Source organism: Alosa pseudoharengus, unplaced genomic scaffold, assembly GCF_046254945.1.
Source record: "Alosa pseudoharengus isolate Yale_2024_CS ecotype anadromous, Long Island Sound unplaced genomic scaffold, YU_APseudo_1.1 YU_APseudo_1.1_scf_18, whole genome shotgun sequence".
Lineage (NCBI taxonomy): Eukaryota > Metazoa > Chordata > Actinopteri > Clupeiformes > Clupeidae > Alosa > Alosa pseudoharengus.
Window position 1 is genome coordinate 21,732,931 of NW_027468650.1, and position 25,891 is coordinate 21,758,821.

Sequence of the window (25,891 nt, forward strand, 5' to 3'; positions counted from 1 at the left end):
TGAAACTTGTGAAAAAATTGTCACAAAGTGGATGCTCCTTGGTACAAGAGAAAGTCATGAATAATGCCACTGGAGCTGGCTCAGCAGAACAATTTAAACCCTCACTTGTCAGGCTTATTGGCAATGTATTGCCGAAGATTACCGGCTCTTGTACCTTTGTAGGCAACCATGACTTTGTCAATGCTCTGCTTGTAGGAGGCCGGAATGAGTAGGCATTGCTGACGAAGCATATCAAAAAGGGGGCGAATCTTGTAAAACCTGTAAGGATTGACGTTGCACTGTGAGTTGTCATTAAAATGAATGTACCGCCTGACTAACCTGAATCGCTTTGCAGACATGATATCTGCTACCAAGTCAAACCGTGACTCCAGCCGCCAGTAGTCTTCAATTGCTGGGAAATTGAAGACACCCATGTATAGGTGTATGGAAGTGTGGGCTTGTGGGCTTGTTTTAATGGGATCACCAATCTCCTGAGCTGTATAGAGATTTGTCTGGTATGTAATGTGGTCAAGCATTTCATCAGTGAAGAAAGATTTGAAGTACTGAAGGGGTGTCTTCACAGAAACAGGGGCCTCAAATTGTTGTTCAGGCACCTTAAAACTGTCAATGTCCTTATGCCTCCAGCCTTTCCCATGTTGGCCTCTATTTGTATCAACCTGTACACAAGGGCTTCCTCCTCATCCTCCTCCTCCAGCAACCCCTCCTCCAAGGCTCTAGGCAGATACTCATCATCATCATCATCATCGCTCATGTCTTCAGCATCAGACTCATCAGGAAGTTCTGGGACCAAGGCCAAGCCACAGTGTGATCTTTTCCCATAGAATGTTCTGGTGTCCATCTAAAGATAGGAAACACATTGGTCACGTAAAGATAGTCTTTATATATATATATATATATATATATATATATATATATATATACACAGCGGGGAAAATAAGTATTGAACACGTCAACATTTTTTTCAGTAAGTATACTTCCAATGAGGCTACTTGCATGAAATTTTCACCAGACAGTAGTATTAACTCAGATAATCCACCCATATAAACAAATCCAAACATTAAAGTCCATAGGTAGAGTTATGTGTAATAAAGTGGAATGACACAGGAAAAAAGTATTGAACACGCCTGCTGAAATGTCTTAAATACTTTGTGGAAAAGCCTTTATTCGTAATGACAGCTTCAAGGCATTTCCTGTATGATGAAACTAACCAGTTACAGTATTCTGGTGTGATTTTGGCCCATTCTTTTCAACAGATAGTCCTTTAATATTGAAGATTCCAGGGGTCCCTCTTGTGAATCCTGATCTTTAGTTTACTTCTAAAACTGTTCAATTGGATTGAAGTCAGGGCCTTGATTTCCTTTCTCTGAAACCAATTGAGAGTTTCCTTTGCTGAATGGTTTGGATCATTGTCCTGCTGGAAGGTCTAGCCATGTCTCATCCTCATCATCCTGGTGGATGGTCAAGATTCTCCCGGAACAAAATGACTCAATTCATCATTCCTTCAACTGTATGAAGTCTGCTAGTACCATGAGATGAAAAACAGCCCATACCATGATGCCACCACTTCCAAACCTCACTGTTGGTAGGGTATTTTTAGAGTGATGCACAGTGCCATTTCTCCTCCAAATATGGTGTGTAGTATGACATCCAAAAAGTTCAATTTTGCTCTCGCCTGACCAGAATACATTCTCTCAGTATTTCATAGGATTGTCCAAATGTTGTGTAGCAAACTTTCAACGAGCTTTGACATGTTTTTCTTCAGCAATAGAGTCATGCGGGATGAGTGTGCATAGAGGCCATGGCGGTGGAGTGCATTACCTATGATTTTCTCTGTAACAACTGCACCAAGTCTTTTTGGAGCTTTCTCCGAGTGGTCCTTGGCTCTTGGGCTACTCTTCTGACTATCCTTCTGACTTCCTGGTCAGAAATCTTGCAAGGAGATCCTGTGCATGGCCAGTGATGATGCAGTGATGTTCCTTCCACTTGCAGATAATGGCTCCAATACTGCTTGCTGGATGCTTCGGAAGTTTTGATGTGCATCTGTAACCAGTTCCATTGATATGTTTTGCAACAATAAGGTTGCAAAGGTCTTGGGAGAGCTCTTTGCTTTTACCCATTATGAAATGCTTCTTGTTTGACACCTTGGTAAGAAAAAACCTTTTTATAGCCCACCAGTATGTATTAACCCAGCTTATATCAATTTGGACAGATAGGAGGGATAATTTCTCTAACTACTTATAGATTCCAGTTTGTTCCTTGCCATTTCTTGCCTTTGTGTACTGCTTTTTCTTAGTGTGTTCAATACTTTTTCCCTGTGCCATTCCACTTTTTTACTCATAACTCTACTTTTAGACATTAATGTTTGGATTTTTATATATGTGTGGATTACCTAAGTTAATACTAATGTCCGGTGAAGATTTCATGCGAATAGCCTCACTGGAAGTATACTTACTGAAAAAAATATTGACGTGTTCAATACTTATTTTCCCCGCTGTATATATATATATATATATATACTGTATATAGTATACTTTCTCCTCTAAAACATTCACTGAGCAAAGCCATTTCACACAGACTAAACATTGTGATGACTATTCTCACACAAGCACGCGCGCACACACCCACACACCGCACCCCGAGTGTCAGAAAAAAGGACAATCAACATTATAACCATATTATATAGTGTGAGAATGGGTAAGGGACACTATCACCCTGTCCTATTTCCTTCCTTTAAGCCACCAGAGGGCACTTGAATTACATTGAATTGCATAGATAGCTAGCATATTCAATATAATTCATGCTTATGCATGCTTTTTAAACATATATACATGTATGCTTTGTTAACAGTAGTAGTATACATTGTATAACAGTATATAATGGTTAATATAATTAATTCATGAACTTTGTCATGTTTTCTAGTATTATCTATACGGACCTGACTTTTACCATTGACAGGCACATCAACCATTTGGTAGAGCATGTTTTCAAACAATTATTTAACCATGAAAATATTTTTTTTTTCTTAATGTAAGTTAATACTGTACATGTGTTATTCCACTTCATTTTTACATAATAATGAAGAAAAAAAAGTCTTACCTTGGTAGATGTGACTCGACAAAATATGGCCGAAATCGCATAAATTAATAATCTGAATCATGGAGAATTTGTGATTTATCTTAATATATATTAAGAATTAAGAAAAGGATTAAGAAAAGACAAGGCTAAAGAGATATGTCTTAAGATGTTTCTTAAACAGGTCAGTTGACTGGTCCATTCTCAGCTTAAGTGGCAAGCTAATCCAAAGGCAAGAACCATGACCGAAAGTTGCCTCCCTGTGTGTCTTGGTCCTCCTCACACTAGGAATAACTAGGAGGCCATGTCTGAGGAACTGAGTGGTTGTGATGGTAGGTATGGTGAGAGCATGTCTGATAAATAAACAGACGCAAGTTGAGTGATTTAAAAACCAAAATTAAAATCTTGACATCAATTTTAAATCTAACAGGCAGCCAGTGAAGATATTTTAAAATTGGGGTAATGTGTACTCTCCTTTTGGTCTTTTTCAGAACATGTGCTGCTGCATTCTGAATTATCTGCTACTTTAGGTTTTTTTGACAGGCCAATAAAAAAGAGCATTAGCCTACAATAATCAAGCCTGCTAAAACTTCTGTGTGTCTGCCTGGGTGAGCAGGATCACACTTTGGAGATTATAAAACTTTCGTTAACGTTCAAAGCGGGTGGTCTGATTACATGGTTGTTGTTGAGTATACCCCACTGGTCAGTTCATGCCACCTGGGAATATCAGGCAACAAAGGTTAAAGCATACGTTCACTAATCTTAAATAAACAACTGTAAGCTAAGATAGTGTAAGACGCTTGTAAAAAAATTATATGCAGCTTTCAAGTGACAAAAACGGCAAATTCTAAAGTTCTCATTACAATTGTTGGGCATAAAAGTTCACAAGGATTACAAATGAACTACAACAATGTGACAACAAAAGTGACAACGAGCCCCCAACTGGGCAACTCGGTTAGCAAAATCTCCCCCCAATTTACCACCTCTTATTCCCACATGAAGTGACATGAACGATGACGTTTTCACTGGAAAAAAATGTTTTTCCCATACGCATGCACCGTTATGTTTCTTAATCACTCATGGGTGTGTTTTGGGCTAACATCCTTTAAACCAATGAGTAGCTACTCCCTCCCCCTCCCTCCCGTGCAATTGAAACTCTCCTGAATGCACATCTCGTTGGTTTATTGGTTGGAACACTTTATTTTGCCTTTGAGTGGTTGGCAACACTTGACCTCTGAAGTGACCTTTCCTCAGTGTTCTCCCTGTGATTGTTTGCTTGTTACTGACCTTGCCTGCCTGTTTCTTGGATTATGAGTTTGCCTGCTGCTTTTGGATTGTTCACTGTTTCTGACTGTTTTTGGATTTTGGACTTTGCTTGGATTGTGACCTTGGATTTTTGCCTGTTCCCTATTGGTTACTTTTGCCCTGCTTTTCAAAAAAAGACCTTGAACTGAGTTAAAGGAGAATTCCGGTGTGATATTGACCTAAAGTGTGTTGAAACATGATACCGAGTGTGAACGTATGTCTCATAGTTCACCTCAGCTTGTCCCCTGCAAAAATAATTCTATGGAAATGCATGGATTCCAGTTACTGCAACTGAATCCATGCATTTCCACTGAATTATTTTTGGAATCTGATCCCTTATCATACCTTTTCGTTCGTACTCGTCGCCCGACTTATCGTGACTAAATTCAAGATGGCGTCGAACGTAGGGTTGCCAACTTCCTCAACCCCAAATGAGGGACACTTCACTTCAAATGCGGACCCCCCCCCCCAAAAAAAAAAAAAAAAACACAAAAAAAAAAAAAAAAAAATTAATTTACAAATGGTGTACTGTCACTTTAAGAGCGTTGTCTACTTTACACAGTATTCATAATATTTTGCCAGCTCCATCCAAATATAGCCTATGGTCATTCCACAAACTAACATTGTTTGTGCCACATTTTGGCCTATAGCACAATGATAAGTATATTAAGTTGGTGTAAACATTCATTCCTGTGGAAATAGAAGCATGTAATGATGCTAGCTAGATATTTTCTGTTTGCAATTAAAAGTGAATTATGAACCTGGTAGCCACCTAGCTATCTAAGTGGAAAGTGTTCCAATTGGCATAGTTATCATGTGCTTCATGTAAATTAGTTTAAAGGAACACGCCACCCAAAATCAGTAGTGATATATGTTCTTACCGTAACTTTCACGAGTTGAGTCGTACCTCTCCCGCGTCGGTAGGTGCACTCAAACGCTCTGTTGCGCGGCGCGAATGTGTTAGCATGTTGCTATGCTAGCGGGCTCTGCCGTGGCCGTAGAGAGAGGCACATAGCAGTATTCAAACACCTCCACGTTTTACCTACTTAAATACAGTTGCACGAGTAGTTGATGAAAAATGTTAGGGCACACAACATGAAACGTGACGATTTTCCAAGCGAATAAACATGAGAACTACAATGTGTGGCGCAATAGCACTTGGGAGTACTTCGACCTAGCGTGGTAATATTATTAACACCTAATTGTAGATCCTATCCACCACAGAGTTTAGAATCCATGCTGGATCGACCCTCAGCCTCTCCCTCCCCTCTGAGCGAGAGAGGCACACACACTAGAGATGCGCTGATGGGCTATTATTTCAACCATAACTGCATAGCAAAACTTATCATCCATCAGCCATCCATCAGCACCAAAGTTTGTTGACCAATTTTCAAAACGGCACCTGCCCACCATCCGCTGGTTGTTTTAATGTAGGCTATATGGGTGATGCAGCGCTGCTGATGTGAGGCTAGAAAGCCCTTGCCTGTTCTAGAAAGACTGATCTAATGCAGCAAATATATTAAAAGGCAAAAGTCGTACATTGGCTAGGCCTATCCCCAGAATATCAGCAGCAAACTCAGTCTCTGTCGCGCAAAACAGTCTCCAAATAAAACGCACATCGGCCTGTTGCCTATTCTGCCAGCTTGTGACAATATATCGTCCAAAATGCTTGATTGCATTGCATTCTCCACATTTTTAGCTACATTTTCATGTACCACATCAGCATTTTTGTTCAGTGAATCTTTTGTAAATTGCTTTACAAGGATTGAGTTGCCCAGATTTGAATGTCTTCAGCACTTGTATAGCCTACCTGTACACGCCCACACTTTTTGAAAAGCCTATTTTTAGAAAGACTATTTTTGGAACATTTATGTTATTTCCAGGCCAGTAGTTGTTAGGAAAAAGGGAAATTTCCAAAAGGGAAAGGTATCTTAGATGGATAGACAATTTTTTGATCCCCAAGGGGAAATTCAAGTATCTAAAGGTTTTTTGCAGATCCTGGTCCTAATCAGTGACTAAATGGTCATGTTAATGTTTTCTTAATGAACATTGTTTAAACTTTAATCTGGAATTTTGAAAGGAATGTGTTTTGGCAGTATTCCAAGAAATTGTGAAATATTTCATATCATGCTATTTAGTCAAATGGTCACCACTGAACTTTTCCTCAAGGTGTTTTGAATGGCTCAATAATGAAATGGCTTGATAAATGAGACATTTCATTGAATTTCACTAGGCTACTCTGTCCAGCTTCTGTTGGGGAAGAGAACAAATTCCTTTCTGTTGTTGCACAATAAAGAGCGAACGAAAGGGCTGGTGACTGGTGCTTTTACAATACATACAGTAGCCTATAGGCTACAACTGCTGCATTCTCAAGTCTGTGTAACCGGTTTGTTCCATGGTATCAGCATATATGATTATACAGATAATCTTCCATCTAGGATAACACAAATATTTCATGTTCACTGACTTCCACTGACCATAATTACAGTGCATGAAAATGCACTGTACTGTTCTTCCTAGGCTTCTTCTTATTACAGTGCATGAAAATGCACTGTACTGTTCTTCCTAGGCTTCTTATTCTTCTTCTTCTAACGCAATTAATGCAGCTTCAACCGCTTAACGTAGAAACTTCATTCAAACTATGTTACGTAGGTCTTACTTAGGACATGGGTGCTTTGTATTTTTCAGCTTTGTAACTTTTATACTTTTTAAACTATTAATTAAAAACTGTTAAAAATTTCCCCATAGACTTAACATGGGCTGATGACATCACAATAGAGCCGTTAAGCAATTAGAATCCTATGGCAGGTGTTCGGGCCAGCTGCATCAACTGCCAGTCTCAGGCTTTAAGCATACAAACTGGCCCTATTAAGACTACACATCCTGTTCAACTGCTTCCTCTGCCAAAAACTGTTTCAAAATAAAAGTCCTCACTACAATATTTCACTGTTAAACAATTTAACCCTTTAAACTACTGAACTTTTATCTGTTCAGCCATTGTAACTGTTACTTGTCATCAACTATGACTCCTACCCACTGTAGCTAGTTAGCTAAGATAGCTAAGTAACTTGGTTAGCATAGTTAGCATGCTAGCATGTTAGCATGCTAATTAGCATGTTAGTTAGCATTTTTAGCAAAACTGTTAAAAACGATTAGCTAAGTTAGCTAAGTCACATGGTTAGCATAGTTAGCATTCTAACATGTTAGCATGCTAGTTAGCATTTTTTGCAAAACTGCTAAAAATGATTAGCTAAGTTAGCTAAGTCACATGGTTAACATAGTTAGCATGCTAACATGTTAGCATGCTAGTTAGCATTTTTTCAAAAATGCTAAAAATGATTAGCTAAGTTAGCTAAGTCATATGGTTAGCATAGTTAGCATGCTAGCATGTTAGCATGCTAGTTAGCATTTTTTAGCAAAACTGCTAAAAATGATTAGCTAAGTTAGCTAAGTCACATGGTTAGCATGTTAGCATGCTAGCATGTTAGCATGCTAGTTAGCATTACTGTTAAAAATGATAAGCGAAGTTAGCTAAGTCACATGGTTAACATAATTAGCATGTTAGCATGTTAATTAGCATAGTTATCATAACTAATAAAAATTATTAGCTAGGTTAGCTAAGTCATATGGTTAGCATAGTTAACATTTTAATATTGTTAGCATGCTAGTTAGCATAGTTACTTGGTTACCATTATTATCTTTAACATAGTTAGCATAACTACTAGCAAACATTGGAGCCATTCCAACTGTTAGTTATCGTCAACTATCTGCCTAAATAATTTAACCATTTCAATTATCAACCTATTTAACTGTTCAGTCATTCCAACTATAGTAAACCTTATCTACCAAGCAAATAATTTAACCATATGAACTCATCATATTTTTGCATTTTCATGCACTGTATTTCCTTCAGGAAATGCTTTTCTAGTTACAGTGCATGAAAATGCACTGTACTGTTATTCCAAGGCATTTTATTACAGTGCATGAAAATGCACTGTACTGTTATTCCAAGGCATTTTATTATTATTACAGTGCATGAAAATGCACTGTACTGTTATTCCAAGGCATTTTATTACAGTGCATGAAAATGCACTGTACTGTTCTTCCTAGGCTTCTTCTTATTACAGTGCATGAAAATGCACTGTACTGTTATTCCAAGGCATTTTATTATTATTACAGTGCATGAAAATGCACTGTACTGTTATTCCAAGGCATTTTATTACAGTGCATGAAAATGCACTGTACTGTTATTCCAAGGCATTTTATTACAGTGCATGAAAATGCACTGTACTGTTCTTCCTAGGCTTCTTCTTATTACAGTGCATGAAAATGCACTGTACTGTTATTCCAAGGCATTTTATTATTATTACAGTGCATGAAAATGCACTGTACTGTTATTCCAGGGCATTTTATTATTATTATTATTATTATTCTTCTTCTAACGCACTTAATGCAGCTTCAACCGTTTAACGTAGAAACTTCATTCAAACTATGTTACGTAGGTCTTACTTAGGACATGTGAGCTTTGTATTTTTCAACTTTGTAACTTTTATACTTTTTAAACTATTAATTAAAAACGAATCAAAATTTCCCCATTGACTTAACATTATGATTATGACATCACAATACGGCCGTTAAGCAATTAGAATCCTACGGCAGGTGTTCGGGCCACCTGTTTCAACTGCCAGTCTCAGGCTTTAAGCATACAAACTGGCCCTATTAAGACTACACATCCTGTCCAACTGCTTCCTCTGCCAAAAACCGTTTCAAAATAAAAGTCCTCACTACAATATTTCACTGTTAAACAATTTAACCCTTTAAACTACTGAACTTTTTAACTGTTCAGCCATTGTAACTGTTACTTGTCATCAACTATGACTCCTACCCACTGTAGCTAGTTAGCATGGTTAGCATAGTTAGCATGCTAGCATGTTAGCATGCTAGTTAGCATTTTTTACAAAACTGCTAAAAATGATTAGCTAAGTTAGCTAAGTCACATGGTTAGCATAGTTAGCATGCTAACATGTTAGCATGCTAGTTAGCATTTTTTACAAAACTGCTAAAAATGATTAGCTAAGTTAGCTAAGTCACATGGTTAGCATAGTTAGCATGCTAACATGTTAGCATGCTAGTTAGCATTTTTTACAAAACTGCTAAAAATGATTAGCTAAGTTAGCTAAGTCATATGGTTAGCATAGTTAGCATGCTAACATGTTAGCATGCTAGTTAGCATTTTTTACAAAACTGCTAAAAATGATTAGCTAAGTTAGCTAAGTCACATGGTTAGCATAGTTAGCATGCTAGCATGTTAGCATGCTAGTTAGCATTTTTTTCAAAACTACTAAAAATGATTAGCTAAGTTAGCTAAGTCACATGGTTAGTATAGTTAGCATGTTAACATGTTAGCATGCTAGTTAGCATAGTTAGCAAAACTGCTAAAAATGATTAGCTAGATTAGCTAAGTCACATGGTTAACATAGTTAGCATGTTAGCATTGCTAACTACTAAAAATACATTAGCTAAGTTAACTAAGTTAAGTATTGTCCACCTATTTAACCGTTCAATCATTCCAACTATATTAAACCTTATCTTCCAAGCAAATCATTTAACCATATAAACTATCCACCTATTTAACTGTTCAGTCACTCCAACTATATTAAACCTCATCTACCTAGCAACCAATATAGTTTGTTTTTACTCTGTATGATATTTTACATCATATTTTTTGCATTTTCATGCACTGTATTTCCTTCAGGAAATGCTTTTCTAGTTATTATTATTCTTCTTCTAACGCACTTAATGCAGCTTCAACCGTTTAACGTAGAAACTTCATTCAAACTATGTTACGTAGGTCTTACTTAGGACATGTGAGCTTTGTATTTTTCAACTTTGTAACTTTTATACTTTTTAAACTATTAATTAAAAACTAATCAAAATTTCCCCATTGACTTAACATTATGATTATGACATCACAATACGGCCGTTAAGCAATTAGAATCCTATGGCAGGTGTTCGGGCCACCTGTTTCAACTGCCAGTCTCAGGCTTTAAGCATACAAACTGGCCCTATTAAGACTACACATCCTGTTCAACTGCTTCCTCTGCCAAAAACTGTTTCAAAATAAAAGTCCTCACTACAATATTTCACTGTTAAACAATTTAACCCTTTAAACTACTGAACTTTTTAACTGTTCAGCCATTGTAACTGTTACTTGTCATCAACTATGACTCCTACCCACTGTAGCTAGTTAGCATGGTTAGCATAGTTAGCATGTTAGCATGCTAGCATGTTAGCATGCTAGTTAGCATTTTTTGCAAAACTGCTAAAAATGATTAGCTAAGTTAGCTAAGTCACATGGTTAGCATAGTTAGCATGTTAGCATGTTAGCATGCTAGTTAGCATTTTTTACAAAATTGCTAAAAATGATTAGCTAAGTTAGCTAAGTCACGTGGTTAGCATAGTTAGCATGCTAACATGTTAGCATGCTAGTTAGCATTTTTTGCAAAACTGCTGAAAATGATTAGCTAAGTTAGCTAAGTCACGTGGTTAGCATAGTTAGCATGCTAACATGTTAGCATGCTAGTTAGCATTTTTTGCAAAACTGCTAAAAATGATTAGCTAAGTTAGCTAAGTCACGTGGTTAGCATAGTTAGCATGCTAACATGTTAGCATGCTAGTTAGCATTTTTTGCAAAACTGCTGAAAATGATTAGCTAAGTTAGCTAAGTCACATGGTTAGCATAGTTAGCATGCTAGCATGTTAGCATGCTAGTTAGCATTTTTTGTAAAACTGCTGAAAATGATTAGCTAAGTTAGCTAAGTCACATGGTTAGCATAGTTAGCATGCTAGCATGTTAACATGTTAGTTAGCATAGTTAGCATCACTGTTAAAAATGATTAGCGAAGTTAGCTAAGTCACATGGTTAACATAATTAGCATGTTAACATGCTAATTAGCATAGTTATCATAACTAATAAAAATGATTAGTTAGGTTAGCTAAGTCATATGGTTAGCATAGTTAACATTTTAACATTGTTAGCATCCTAAATGTTACTTGGTTAACATTATTATCTTTAACATAGTTAGCATAACTACTAGCAAACATTGGAGCCATTCCAACTGTTTCCAACTATCCAACTATCATCAACTATCTGCCTAAATAATTTAACCATTTCAATTATCAACCTATTTAACTGTTCAGTCATTCCAACTATAGTAAACCTTATCTACCAAGCAAATAATTTAACCATATGAACTTATCATATTTTTGCATTTTCATGCACTGTATTTCCTTCAGGAAATGCTTTTCTAGTTCTTATTCTTCTTCTTCTTCTAACGCGCTTAATACAGCTTCAACCGTTTAACGTAGAAACTTCATTCAAACTGCGTTGCGTAGGTCTTACTTATGACATGGGTGCTATGTATTTTTCATCTTTGTAACTTTTATACTTTTTAAACTATTAATTAAAAACTAATCAAAATTTCCCCATTGACTTAACATTATGATTATGACATCACAATATAGCCGTTAAGCAATTAGAATCCTATGGCAGGTGTTCGGGCCACCTGGATCAACTGCCAGTTTCAGGCTTTAAGCATACAAACTGGCCCTATTAAGACTACACATCCTGTTCAACTGCTTCCTCTGCCAAAAACTGTTTCAAAATAAAAGTCCTCACTACAATATTTCACTGTTAAACAATTTAACCCTTTAAACTACTGAACTTTTTAACTGTTCAGCCATTGTAACTGTTACTTGTCATCAACTATGACTCCTACCCACTGTAGCTAGTTAGCATGGTTAGCATAGTTAGCATGCTAGCATGTTAGCATGCTAGCATGTTAGCATGCTAGTTAGCATTTTTTACAAAACTGCTAAAAATGATTAGCTAAGTTAGCTAAGTCATATGGTTAGCATAGTTAGCATGCTAGCATGTTAGCATGCTAGTTAGCATTTTTTACAAAACTGCTAAAAATGATTAGCTAAGTTAGCTAAGTCACATGGTTAGCATAGTTAGCATGCTAACATGTTAGCATGCTAGTTAGCATTTTTTACAAAACTGCTAAAAATGATTAGCTAAGTTAGCTAAGTCACATGGTTAGCATAGTTAGCATGCTAGCATACTTAGCATGCTAGCATACTTAGCATGCTAACATGTTAGCATGCTAGTTAGCATAGTTAGCAAAACTGCTAAAAATGATTAGCTAGATTAGCTAAGTCACATGGTTAACATAGTTAGCATGTTAGCATTGCTAACTACTAAAAATGCATTAGCTAAGTTAACTAAGTTAAGTATTGTCCACCTATTTAACCGTTCAATCATTCCAACTTTATTAAACCTTATCTTCCAAGCAAATCATTTAACCATATAAACTATCCACCTATTTAACTGTTCAGTCACTCCAACTATATTAAACCTCATCTACCTAGCAACCAATATAGTTTGTTTTTACTCTGTATGATATTTTACATCATATTTTTTGCATTTTCATGCACTGTATTTCCTTCAGGAAATGCTTTTCTAGTTATTATTACAGTGCATGAAAATGCACTGTACTGTTATTCCAAGGCATTTTATTATTATTATTATTATTATTATTCTTCTAACGCACTTAATGCAGCTTCAACCGTTTAACGTAGAAACTTCATTCAAACTATGTTACGTAGGTCTTACTTAGGACATGTGAGCTTTGTATTTTTCAACTTTGTAACTTTTATACTTTTTAAACTATTAATTAAAAACTAATCAAAATTTCCCCATTGACTTAACATTATGATTATGACATCACAATACGGCCGTTAAGCAATTAGAATCCTATGGCAGGTGTTCGGGCCACCTGTTTCAACTGCCAGTCTCAGGCTTTAAGCATACAAACTGGCCCTATTAAGACTACACATCCTGTTCAACTGCTTCCTCTGCCAAAAACTGTTTCAAAATAAAAGTCCTCACTACAATATTTCACTGTTAAACAATATAACCCTTTAAACTACTGAACTTTTTAACTGTTCAGCCATTGTAACTGTTACTTGTCATCAACTATGACTCCTACCCACTGTAGCTAGTTAGCATGGTTAGCATAGTTAGCATGTTAGCATGCTAGCATGTTAGCATGCTAGTTAGCATTTTTTTCAAAACTGCTAAAAATGATTAGCTAAGTCACATGGTTAGCATAGTTAGCATGCTAGCATGTTAGCATGCTAGTTAGCATTTTTTGCAAAACTGCTAAAAATGATTAGCTAAGTTAGCTAAGTCACATGGTTAGCATAGTTAGCATGCTAGCATGTTAGCATGCTAGTTAGCATTTTTTGCTAAACTACTAAAAATGATTAGCTAAGTTAGCTAAGTCACATGGTTAGCATAGTTAGCATGCTAGCATGTTAGCATGCTAGTTAGCATTTTTTGCTAAACTACTAAAAATGATTAGCTAAGTTAGCTAAGTCACGTGGTTAGCATAGTTAGCATGCTAGCATGTTAGCATGCTAGTTAGCATTTTTTGCAAAACTGCTAAAAATGATTAGCTAAGTTAGCTAAGTCACATGGTTAGCATAGTTAGCATGCTAGCATGTTAGCATGCTAGTTAGCATTTTTAGTAAAACTGCAAAAAATGATTAGCTAAGTTAGCTAAGTCACATGGTTAGCATAGTTAGCATGTTAGCATGTTAATTAGCATAGTTATCATAACTAATAAAAATGATTAGCTAGGTTAGCTAAGTCATATGGTTAGCATAGTTAACATTTTAACATTGTTAGCATGCTAGTTAGCATAGTAACTTGGTTAACATTATCTTTATTAACATAGTTAGCATAACTACTAGCAAACATTGGAGCCATTCCAACTGTTAGTTATCGTCAACTATCTGCCTAAATAATTTAACCATTTCATTTATCAACCTATTTAACTGTTCAGTCATTCTAACTATATTAAACCTTATCTACCAAGCAAATAATTTAACCATATGAACGCATCATATTTTTGCATTTTCATGCACTGTATTTCCTTCAGGAAATGCTTTTCTAGTTATTATTATTATTCTTCTTCTAACGCACTTAATGCAGCTTCAACCGTTTAACGTAGAAACTTCATTCAAACTATGTTACGTAGGTCTTACTTAGGACATGTGAGCTTTGTATTTTTCAACTTTGTAACTTTTATACTTTTTAAACTATTAATTAAAAACTAATCAAAATTTCCCCATTGACTTAACATTATGATTATGACATCACAATACGGCCGTTAAGCAATTAGAATCCTATGGCAGGTGTTCGGGCCACCTGTTTCAACTGCCAGTCTCAGGCTTTAAGCATACAAACTGGCCCTATTAAGACTACACATCCTGTTCAACTGCTTCCTCTGCCAAAAACTGTTTCAAAATAAAAGTCCTCACTACAATATTTCACTGTTAAACAATTTAACCCTTTAAACTACTGAACTTTTTAACTGTTCAGCCATTGTAACTGTTACTTGTCATCAACTATGACTCCTACCCACTGTAGCTAGTTAGCATGGTTAGCATAGTTAGCATGTTAGCATGCTAGCATGTTAGCATGCTAGTTAGCATTTTTTGCAAAACTGCTAAAAATGATTAGCTAAGTTAGCTAAGTCACATGGTTAGCATAGTTAGCATGCTAGCATGTTAGCATGCTAGTTAGCATTTTTTGCAAAATTGCTAAAAATGATTAGCTAGGTTAGCTAAGTCACATGGTTAGCATAGTTAGCATGCTAACATGTTAGCATGCTAGTTAGCATTTTTTGCAAAACTGCTAAAAATGATTAGCTAAGTTAGCTAAGTCACATGGTTAGCATAGTTAGCATGTTAGCATGCTAGTTAGCATTTTTTGCAAAACTGCTAAAAACGATTAGCTAAGTTAGCTAAGTCACATGGTTAGCATAGTTAGCATGCTAGCATGTTAGCATGCTAATTAGCATTTTTAACAAAACTGCTAAAAATGATTAGCTAAGTTAGCTAAGTCACATGGTTAGCATAGTTAGCATGCTAACATGTTAGCATGCTAGTTAGCATTTTTAGCAAAACTATTAAAAATGATTAGCTAAGTTAGCTAAGTAAAATGGTTAGCATGCTAGCATGTTAATATGCTAGTTAGCAAAACTGCTAAACATGATTAGCTAGGTTAGCTAAGTCACATGGTTAACATAGTTAGCATGTTAGCATTGCTAACATGCTAGTTAGCATAACTACTAAAAATGAAAACATTAGCTAAGTTAACTAAGTTAAGTATTATCCACCTATTTAACCGTTCAATCATTCCAACTATATTAAACCTTATCTACCAAGCAAATCATTTAACCATATAAACTATCCACCTATTTAACTGTTCAGTCACTCCAACTATATTAAACCTCATCTACCTAGCAACCAATATAGTTTGTTTTTACGCTGTATGATATTTTACATCATATTTTTTGCATTTTCATGCACTGTATTTCCTTCAGGAAATGCTTTTCTAGTTATTATTATTCTTCTTCTAACGCACTTAATGCAGCTTCAACCGTTTAACGTAGAAACTTCATTCAAACTATGTTACGTAGGTCTTAATTAGGACATGTGAGCTTTGTATTTTTCAACTTTGTAACTTTTATACTTTTTAAACTTAAAAACTAATCAAAATTTCCCCATTGACTTAACATTATGATTATGACATCACAATACGGCCGTTAAGCAATTAGAATCCTATGGCAGGTGTTCGGGCCACCTGTTTCAACTGCCAGTCTCAGGCTTTAAGCATACAAACTGGCCCTATTAAGACTACACATCCTGTTCAACTGCTTCCTCTGCCAAAAACTGTTTCAAAATAAAAGTCCTCACTACAATATTTCACTGTTAAACAATTTAACCCTTTAAACTACTGAACTTTTTAACTGTTCAGCCATTGTAACTGTTACTTGTCATCAACTATGACTCCTACCCACTGTAGCTAGTTAGCATGGTTAGCATAGTTAGCATGTTAGCATGCTAGCATGTTAGCATGCTAGTTAGCATTTTTTGCAAAACTGCTAAAAATGATTAGCTAAGTTAGCTAAGTCACATGGTTAGCATAGTTAGCATGCTAGCATGTTAGCATGCTAGTTAGCATTTTTTGCAAAATTGCTAAAAATGATTAGCTAGGTTAGCTAAGTCACATGGTTAGCATAGTTAGCATGCTAACATGTTAGCATGCTAGTTAGCATTTTTTGCAAAACTGCTAAAAATGATTAGCTAAGTTAGCTAAGTCACATGGTTAGCATAGTTAGCATGTTAGCATGCTAGTTAGCATTTTTTGCAAAACTGCTAAAAACGATTAGCTAAGTTAGCTAAGTCACATGGTTAGCATAGTTAGCATGCTAGCATGTTAGCATGCTAATTAGCATTTTTAACAAAACTGCTAAAAATGATTAGCTAAGTTAGCTAAGTCACATGGTTAGCATAGTTAGCATGCTAACATGTTAGCATGCTAGTTAGCATTTTTAGCAAAACTATTAAAAATGATTAGCTAAGTTAGCTAAGTAAAATGGTTAGCATGCTAGCATGTTAATATGCTAGTTAGCAAAACTGCTAAACATGATTAGCTAGGTTAGCTAAGTCACATGGTTAACATAGTTAGCATGTTAGCATTGCTAACATGCTAGTTAGCATAACTACTAAAAATGAAAACATTAGCTAAGTTAACTAAGTTAAGTATTATCCACCTATTTAACCGTTCAATCATTCCAACTATATTAAACCTTATCTACCAAGCAAATCATTTAACCATATAAACTATCCACCTATTTAACTGTTCAGTCACTCCAACTATATTAAACCTCATCTACCTAGCAACCAATATAGTTTGTTTTTACGCTGTATGATATTTTACATCATATTTTTTGCATTTTCATGCACTGTATTTCCTTCAGGAAATGCTTTTCTAGTTATTATTATTCTTCTTCTAACGCACTTAATGCAGCTTCAACCGTTTAACGTAGAAACTTCATTCAAACTATGTTACGTAGGTCTTAATTAGGACATGTGAGCTTTGTATTTTTCAACTTTGTAACTTTTATACTTTTTAAACTTAAAAACTAATCAAAATTTCCCCATTGACTTAACATTATGATTATGACATCACAATACGGCCGTTAAGCAATTAGAATCCTATGGCAGGTGTTCGGGCCACCTGTTTCAACTGCCAGTCTCAGGCTTTAAGCATACAAACTGGCCCTATTAAGACTACACATCCTGTTCAACTGCTTCCTCTGCCAAAAACTGTTTCAAAATAAAAGTCCTCACTACAATATTTCACTGTTAAACAATTTAACCCTTTAAACTACTGAACTTTTTAACTGTTCAGCCATTGTAACTGTTACTTGTCATCAACTATGACTCCTACCCACTGTAGCTAGTTAGCATGGTTAGCATAGTTAGCATGTTAGCATGCTAGCATGTTAGCATGCTAGTTAGCATTTTTTGTAAAACTGCTAAAAATGATTAGCTAAGTTAGCTAAGTCACATGGTTAGCATAGTTAGCATGCTAGCATGTTAGCATGCTAGTTAGCATTTTTTGCAAAACTGCTAAAAATGATTAGCTAAGTTAGCTAAGTCACATGGTTAGCATAGTTAGCATGTTAGCATGTTAGCATGCTAGTTAGCATTTTTTACAAAACTGCTAAAAATGATTAGCTAAGTTAGCTAAGTCACATGGTTAGCATAGTTAGCATGTTAGCATGCTAGTTAGCATTTTTAGCAAAACTGCTAAAAATGATTAGCTAAGTTAGCTAAGTCACATGGTTAGCATAGTTAGCATGCTAACATGTTAGCATGCTAGTTAGCATTTTTAGCAAAACTGCTAAAAATGATTAGCTAAGTTAGCTAAGTCACATGGTTAGCATAGTTAGCATGCTAGCATTGCTAACATGCTAGTTAGCATAACTACTAAAAATGAAAACATTAGCTAAGTTAACTAAGTTAAGTATTATCCACCTATTTAACCGTTCAATCATTCCAACTATATTAAACCTTATCTACCAAGCAAATCATTTAACTGTATAAACTATCCACCTATTTAACTGTTCAGTCATTCCAACTATATTAAACCTCATCTACCTAGCAACCAATATAGTTTATATAGTATATATTTTTTGCATTTTCATGCACTGTATTTCCTTCAGGAAATGCTTTTCTAGTTATTATTCTTCTTCTAACGCACTTAATGCAGCTTCAACCGTTTAACGTAGAAACTTCATTCAAACTATGTTACATAGGTCTTACTTAGGACATGGGTGCTATGTATTTTTCATCTTTGTAACTTTTATACTTTTTAAACTATTAATTAAAAACTAATCAAAATTTCCCCATAGACTTAACATGGGCTGATGACATCACAATAGAGCCGTTAAGCAATTAGAATCCTATGGCAGGTGTTCGGGCCACCTGCATCAACTGCCAGTCTCAAGCTTTAAAGCATACAAACTGGCCCTATTAAGACTACACATCCTGTTCAACTGCTTCCTCTGCCAAAAACTGTTTCAAAATAAAAGTCCTCACTACAATATTTCACTGTTAAACAATTTAACCCTTTAAACTACTGAACTTTTTAACTGTTCAGCCATTGTAACTGTTACTTGTCATCAACTATGACTCCTACCCACTGTAGCTAGTTAGCTAAGTTAGCTAAGTAACATGGTTAGCATAGTTAGCATGCTAGCATGTTAGCATGCTAGTTAGCATGCTAGTTAGCATTTTTAGCAAAACTGCTAAAAATGATTAGCTAAGTTAGCTAAGTCACATGGTTAGCATAGTTAGCATGCTAACATGTTAGCATGCTAGTTAGCATTTTTTGCAAAACTGCTAAAAATGATTAGCTAAGTTAGCTAAGTCACATGGTTAGCATAGTTAGCATGCTAACATGTTAGCATGCTAGTTAGCATGTTTTGGAAAACTGCTAGAAATGATTAGCTAAGTTAGCTAAGTCACATGGTTAGCATAGTTAGCATGCTAACATGTTAGCATGCTAGTTAGCATTTTTTACAAAACTGCTAAAAATGATTAGCTAGATTAGCTAAGTCACATGGTTAACATAGTTAGCATGTTAGCATTGCTAACTACTAAAAATGCATTAGCTAAGTTAACTAAGTTAAGTATTGTCCACCTATTTAACCGTTCAATCATTCCAACTTTATTAAACCTTATCTTCCAAGCAAATCATTTAACCATATAAACTATCCACCTATTTAACTGTTCAGTCACTCCAACTATATTAAACCTCATCTACCTAGTAACCAATATAGTTTGTTTTTACTCTGTATGATATTTTACATCATATTTTTTGCATTTTCATGCACTGTATTTCCTTCAGGAAATGCTTTTCTAGTTATTATTATTCTTCTTCTAACGCAGCTAATGCAGCTTCAACCGTTTAACGTAGAAACTTCATTCAAACTATGTTACGTAGGTCTTACTTAGGACATGTGAGCTTTGTATTTTTCAACTTTGTAACTTTTATACTTTTTAAACTATTAATTAAAAACTAATCAAAATTTCCCCATTGACTTAACATTATGATTATGACATCACAATACGGCCGTTAAGCAATTAGAATCCTATGGCAGGTGTTCGGGCCAGCTGCATCAACTGCCAGTCTCAGGCTTTAAGCATACAAACTGGCCCTATTAAGACTACACATCCTGTTCAACTGCTTCCTCTGCCAAAAACTGTTTCAAAATAAAAGTCCTCACTACAATATTTCACTGTTAAACAATTTAACCCTTTAAACTACTGAACTTTTTAACTGTTCAGCCATTGTAACTGTTACTTGTCATCAACTATGACTCCTACCCACTGTAGCTAGTTAGCTAAGTTAGCTAAGTCACATGGTTAGCATAGTTAGCATGCTAGCATGTTAGCATGCTAGTTAGCATTTTTAGCAAAACTGCTAAAAATGATCAGCTAAGTTAGCTAAGTCACATGGTTAGCATAGTTAGCATGCTAGCATGTTAGCATGCTAGTTAGCATTTTTAGCAAAACTGCTAAAAATGATTAGCTAAGTTAGCTAAGTCACATGGTTAGCATAGTTAGCATGCTAGCATGTTAGCATGCTAGTTAGCATTTTTAGCAAAACTGCTAAAAATGATTAGCTAAGTTAGCTAAGTCACATGGTTAGCATAGTTAGCATGTTAGCATGCTAGTTAGCATTTTTAGTAAAACTGCTAAAAATGATTAGCTAAGTTAGCTAAGTCACATGGTTAGCATAGTTAGCATGCTAGCATGTTAGCATGCTAGTTAGCATTTTTAGCAAAACTGCTAAAAATGATCAGCTAAGTTTCCTAAGTCACATGGTTAGCATAGTTAGCATGCTAGTTAGTATTTTAAGCAAAACTGCTAAAAATGATTAGCTAAGTTAGCTAAGTCACATGGTTAGCATAGTTAACATGCTACCATGTTAGCATGCTAGTTAGCATTTTTAGCAAAACTGCTAAAAATGATTAGCTAAGTTAGCTAAGTCACATGGTTAGCATAGTTAGCATGCTAACATGTTAGCATGCTAGTTAGCATTTTTTACAAAACTGCTAAAAATGATTAGCTAAGTCAGCTAAGTCACATGGTTAGCATAGTTAGCATGCTAACATGTTAGCATGCTAGTTAGCATTTTTTGCAAAACTGCTAAAAATGATTAGCTAAGTTAGCTAAGTCACATGGTTAGCATAGTTAGCATGCTAACATGTTAGCATGCTAGTTAGCATTTTTTGCAAAACTGCTAAAAATGATTAGCTAAGTTAGCTAAGTCACATGGTTAGCATAGTTAGCATGTTAGCATGCTAGTTAGCATTTTTAGTAAAACTGCTAAAAATGATTAGCTAAGTTAGCTAAGTCACATGGTTAGCATAGTTAGCATGTTAGCATGCTAGTTAGCATTTTTTGCAAAACTGCTAAAAATGATTAGCTAAGTTAGCTAAGTCACATGGTTAGCATAGTTAGCATGTTAGCATGCTAGTTAGCATTTTTAGTAAAACTGCTAAAAATGATTAGCTAAGTTAGCTAAGTCACATGGTTAGCATAGTTAGCATGCTAACATGTTAGCATGCTAGTTAGCATTTTTTACAAAACTGCTAAAAATGATTAGCTAAGTCAGCTAAGTCACATGGTTAGCATAGTTGGCATGCTAACATGTTAGCATGCTAGTTAGCATTTTTTAGCAAAACTGCTAAAAATGATTAGCTAAGTTAGCTAAGTCACATGGTTAGCATAGTTAGCATGCTAACATGTTAGCATGCTAGTTAGCATTTTTTGCAAAACTGCTAAAAATGATTAGCTAAGTTAGCTAAGTCACATGGTTAGCATAGTTAGCATGCTAGCATGTTAGCATGTTAGTTAGCATTTTTAGCAAAACTACTAAAAATTATTAGCTAAGTCACATGGTTAACATAGTTAGCATGCTAGCATGTTAACATGCTAGTTAGCATTATTAGCAAAACTGCTAAAAATGATTAGCTAAGTTAGCTAAGTCACATGGTTAGCAGAGTTAGCATGTTAGCATGCTAATTAGCATAGTTATCATAACTAATAAAAATGATTAGCTAGGTTAGCTAAGTCATATGATTAGCATAGTTAACATTTTAACATTGGTAACATGCTAGTTAGCATAGTAACTTGGTTAACATCTTTGTTAACATAGTTAGCATAACTACTAGAAAACATTGGAGCCATTCCAACTGTTAGTTATCATCAACTATCTGCCTAAATAATTTAACCATTTCAATTATCAACCTATTTAACTGTTTAGTCATTCCAACTATATTAAACCTTATCTACCAAGCAAATAATTTAACCATATGAACTCATCATATTTTTGCATTTTCATGCACTGTATTTCCTTCAGGAAATGCTTTTCTAGTTACAGTGCATGAAAATGCACTGTACTGTTATTCCAAGGCATTTTATTATTACAGTGCATGAAAATGCACTGTACTGTTCTTCCTAGGCTTCTTATTCTTCTTCTTCTAACGCAATTAATGCAGCTTCAACCGCTTAACGTAGAAACTTCATTCAAACTATGTTACGTAGGTCTTACTTAGGACATGGGTGCTTTGTATTTTTCAGCTTTGTAACTTTTATACTTTTTAAACTATTAATTAAAAACTGTTAAAAATTTCCCCATAGACTTAACATGGGCTGATGACATCACAATAGAGCCGTTAAGCAATTAGAATCCTATGGCAGGTGTTCGGGCCAGCTGCATCAACTGCCAGTCTCAGGCTTTAAGCATACAAACTGGCCCTATTAAGACTACACATCCTGTTCAACTGCTTCCTCTGCCAAAAACTGTTTCAAAATAAAAGTCCTCACTACAATATTTCACTGTTAAACAATTTAACCCTTTAAACTACTGAACTTTTATCTGTTCAGCCATTGTAACTGTTACTTGTCATCAACTATGACTCCTACCCACTGTAGCTAGTTAGCTAAGATAGCTAAGTAACTTGGTTAGCATAGTTAGCATGCTAGCATGTTAGCATGCTAATTAGCATGTTAGTTAGCATTTTTAGCAAAACTGTTAAAAACGATTAGCTAAGTTAGCTAAGTCACATGGTTAGCATAGTTAGCATGCTAACATGTTAGCATGCTAGTTAGCATTTTTTGCAAAACTGCTAAAAATGATTAGCTAAGTTAGCTAAGTCACATGGTTAGCATAGTTAGCATGCTAACATGTTAGCATGCTAGTTAGCATTTTTTGCAAAACTGCTAAAAATGATTAGCTAAGTTAGCTAAGTCATATGGTTAGCATAGTTAGCATGCTAGCATGTTAGCATGCTAGTTAGCATTTTTTAGCAAAACTGCTAAAAATGATTAGCTAAGTTAGCTAAGTCACATGGTTAGCATGTTAGCATGCTAGCATGTTAGCATGCTAGTTAGCATTACTGTTAAAAATGATAAGTGAAGTTAGCTAAGTCACATGGTTAACATAATTAGCATGTTAGCATGTTAATTAGCATAGTTATCATAACTAATAAAAATTATTAGCTAGGTTAGCTAAGTCATATGGTTAGCATAGTTAACATTTTAATATTGTTAGCATGCTAGTTAGCATAGTTACTTGGTTACCATTATTATCTTTAACATAGTTAGCATAACTACTAGCAAACATTGGAGCCATTCCAACTGTTAGTTATCGTCAACTATCTGCCTAAATAATTTAACCATTTCAATTATCAACCTATTTAACTGTTCAGTCATTCCAACTATAGTAAACCTTATCTACCAAGCAAATAATTTAACCATATGAACTCATCATATTTTTGCATTTTCATGCACTATATTTCCTTCAGGAAATGCTTTTCTAGTTACAGTGCATGAAAATGCACTGTACTGTTCTTCCTAGGCTTCTTCTTATTACAGTGCATGAAAATGCACTGTACTGTTCTTCCTAGGCTTCTTATTCTTATTATTCCTCTTCTTCTAACGCAGTTAATGCAGCTTCAACCGTTTAACGTAGAAACTTCATTCAAACATTGACGCGTAGGTCTTAATTAGGACATGTGGGCTTTGTATTTTTCAACTTTGTAACTTTTATACTTTTTAAACTATTAATTAAAAACTATCAAAATTTTCCCATTGACTTAACATTGCCCTTTATGACATCACAGCAATTAGAATAATCTTATGGCAGGTGTTCAGGCCAGCTGGCCCAACTGCCATTCTCAGGCTTTAAGCATACAAACTGGCCCTATTAAGACTACACATCCTGTTCAACTGCTTCCTCTGCCAAAAACTGTTTCAAAATAAAAGTCCTCACTACAATATTTCACTGTTAAACAATTTAACCCTTTAAACTACTGAACTTTTTAACTGTTCAGCCATTGTAACTGTTACTTGTCATCAACTATGACTCCTACCCACTGTAGCTAGTTAGCTAAGTTAGCTAAGTAACTTGGTTAGCATAGTTAGCATGCTAGCATGTTAGCATGCTAGTTAGCATTTTTAGCAAAACTGCTAAAATGATTAGCTAAGTTAGCTAAGTCACATGGTTAGCATAGTTAGCATGCTAGCATGCTAGTTAGCATTTTTAGCAAAACTGCTAAAAATGATTAGCTAAGTTAGCTAAGTCACATGGTTAGCATAGTTAGCATGCTAACATGTTAGCATGCTAGTTAGCATTTTTAGCAAAACTGCTAAAAATGATTAGCTAAGTTAGCTAAGTCACATGGTTAGCATAGTTAGCATGCTAGCATGTTAGCATGCTAGTTAGCATTTTTTACAAAACTGCTAAAAATGATTAGCTCAGTTAGCTAAGTCACATGGTTAGCATAGTTAGCATGCTAGCATGTTAGCATGCTAGTTAGCATTTTTACAAAACTGCTAAAAATGATTAGCTAAGTTAGCTAAGTCACATGGTTAGCATAGTTAGCATGCTAGCATTGCTAACATGCTAGTTAGCATAACTACTAAAAATGAAAACATTAGCTAAGTTAACTAAGTTAAGTATTATCCACCTATTTAACCGTTCAATCATTCCAACTATATTAAACCTTATCTACCAAGCAAATCATTTAACTGTATAAACTATCCACCTATTTAACTGTTCAGTCATTCCAACTATATTAAACCTCATCTACCTAGCAACCAATATAGTTTATATAGTATATATTTTTTGCATTTTCATGCACTGTATTTCCTTCAGGAAATGCTTTTCTAGTTCTTATTATTCCTCTTCTTCTAACGCAGTTAATGCAGCTTCAACCGTTTAACGTAGAAACTTCATTCAAACATTGACGCGTAGGTCTTAATTAGGACATGTGGGCTTTGTATTTTTCAACTTTGTAACTTTTATACTTTTTAAACTATTAATTAAAAACTATCAAAATTTTCCCATTGACTTAACATTGCCCTTTATGACATCACAGCAAATAGAATCCTGTGGCAGGTGTTCGGCCATCTGTTTCAACTGCCATTCTCAGGCTTTAAGCATACAAACTGGCCCTATTAAGACTACACATCCTGTTCAACTGCTTCCTCTGCCAAAAACTGTTTCAAAATAAAAGTCCTCACTACAATATTTCACTGTTAAACAATTTAACCCTTTAAACTACTGAACTTTTTAACTGTTCAGCCATTGTAACTGTTACTTGTCATCAACTATGACTCCTACCCACTGTAGCTAGTTAACTAAGTTAGCTAAGTAAATTGGTTAGCATAGTTAGCATGTTAGCATGCTAGTTAGCATGCCAGTTAGCATTTTTTACAAAACTGCTAAAAATGATTAGCTAAGTTAGCTAAGTCACATGGTTAGCATAGTTAGCATGCTAGCATGTTAGCATGCTAGTTAGCATTTTTTGCAAAACTGCTAAAAATGATTAGCTAAGTTAGCTAAGTCACATGGTTAGCATAGTTAGCATGCTAGCATGTTAGCATGCTAGTTAGCATTTTTTGCAAAACTGCCAAAAAAGATTAGCTAAGTTAGCTAAGTCACATGGTTAGCATATTTAGCATGCTAGCATGTTAGCATGCTAGTTAGCATTTTTTGCAAAACTGCTAAAAATTATTA

At 35.2% G+C, this 25,891-nt stretch overlaps 1 protein-coding gene across 2 annotated transcripts in view; it reads right to left on the reverse strand.

The window, feature by feature from the left end:
- Positions 1 to 25,891, reverse strand: part of gorasp1b (golgi reassembly stacking protein 1b) — a 41,253-nt gene that overhangs the window by 14,343 nt on the left and 1,019 nt on the right. Inside the window, exon 2 of one of the 2 annotated variants that reach the window (XM_076290523.1) lies at positions 5,259 to 5,422. The exons of the other annotated variant lie outside the window; for it this stretch is intronic. The gene's annotated coding sequence lies outside the window, so the exon portion shown is untranslated. The remainder of the gene's footprint in view (positions 1 to 5,258; positions 5,423 to 25,891) is intronic. 2 annotated transcript variants of the gene reach the window in all.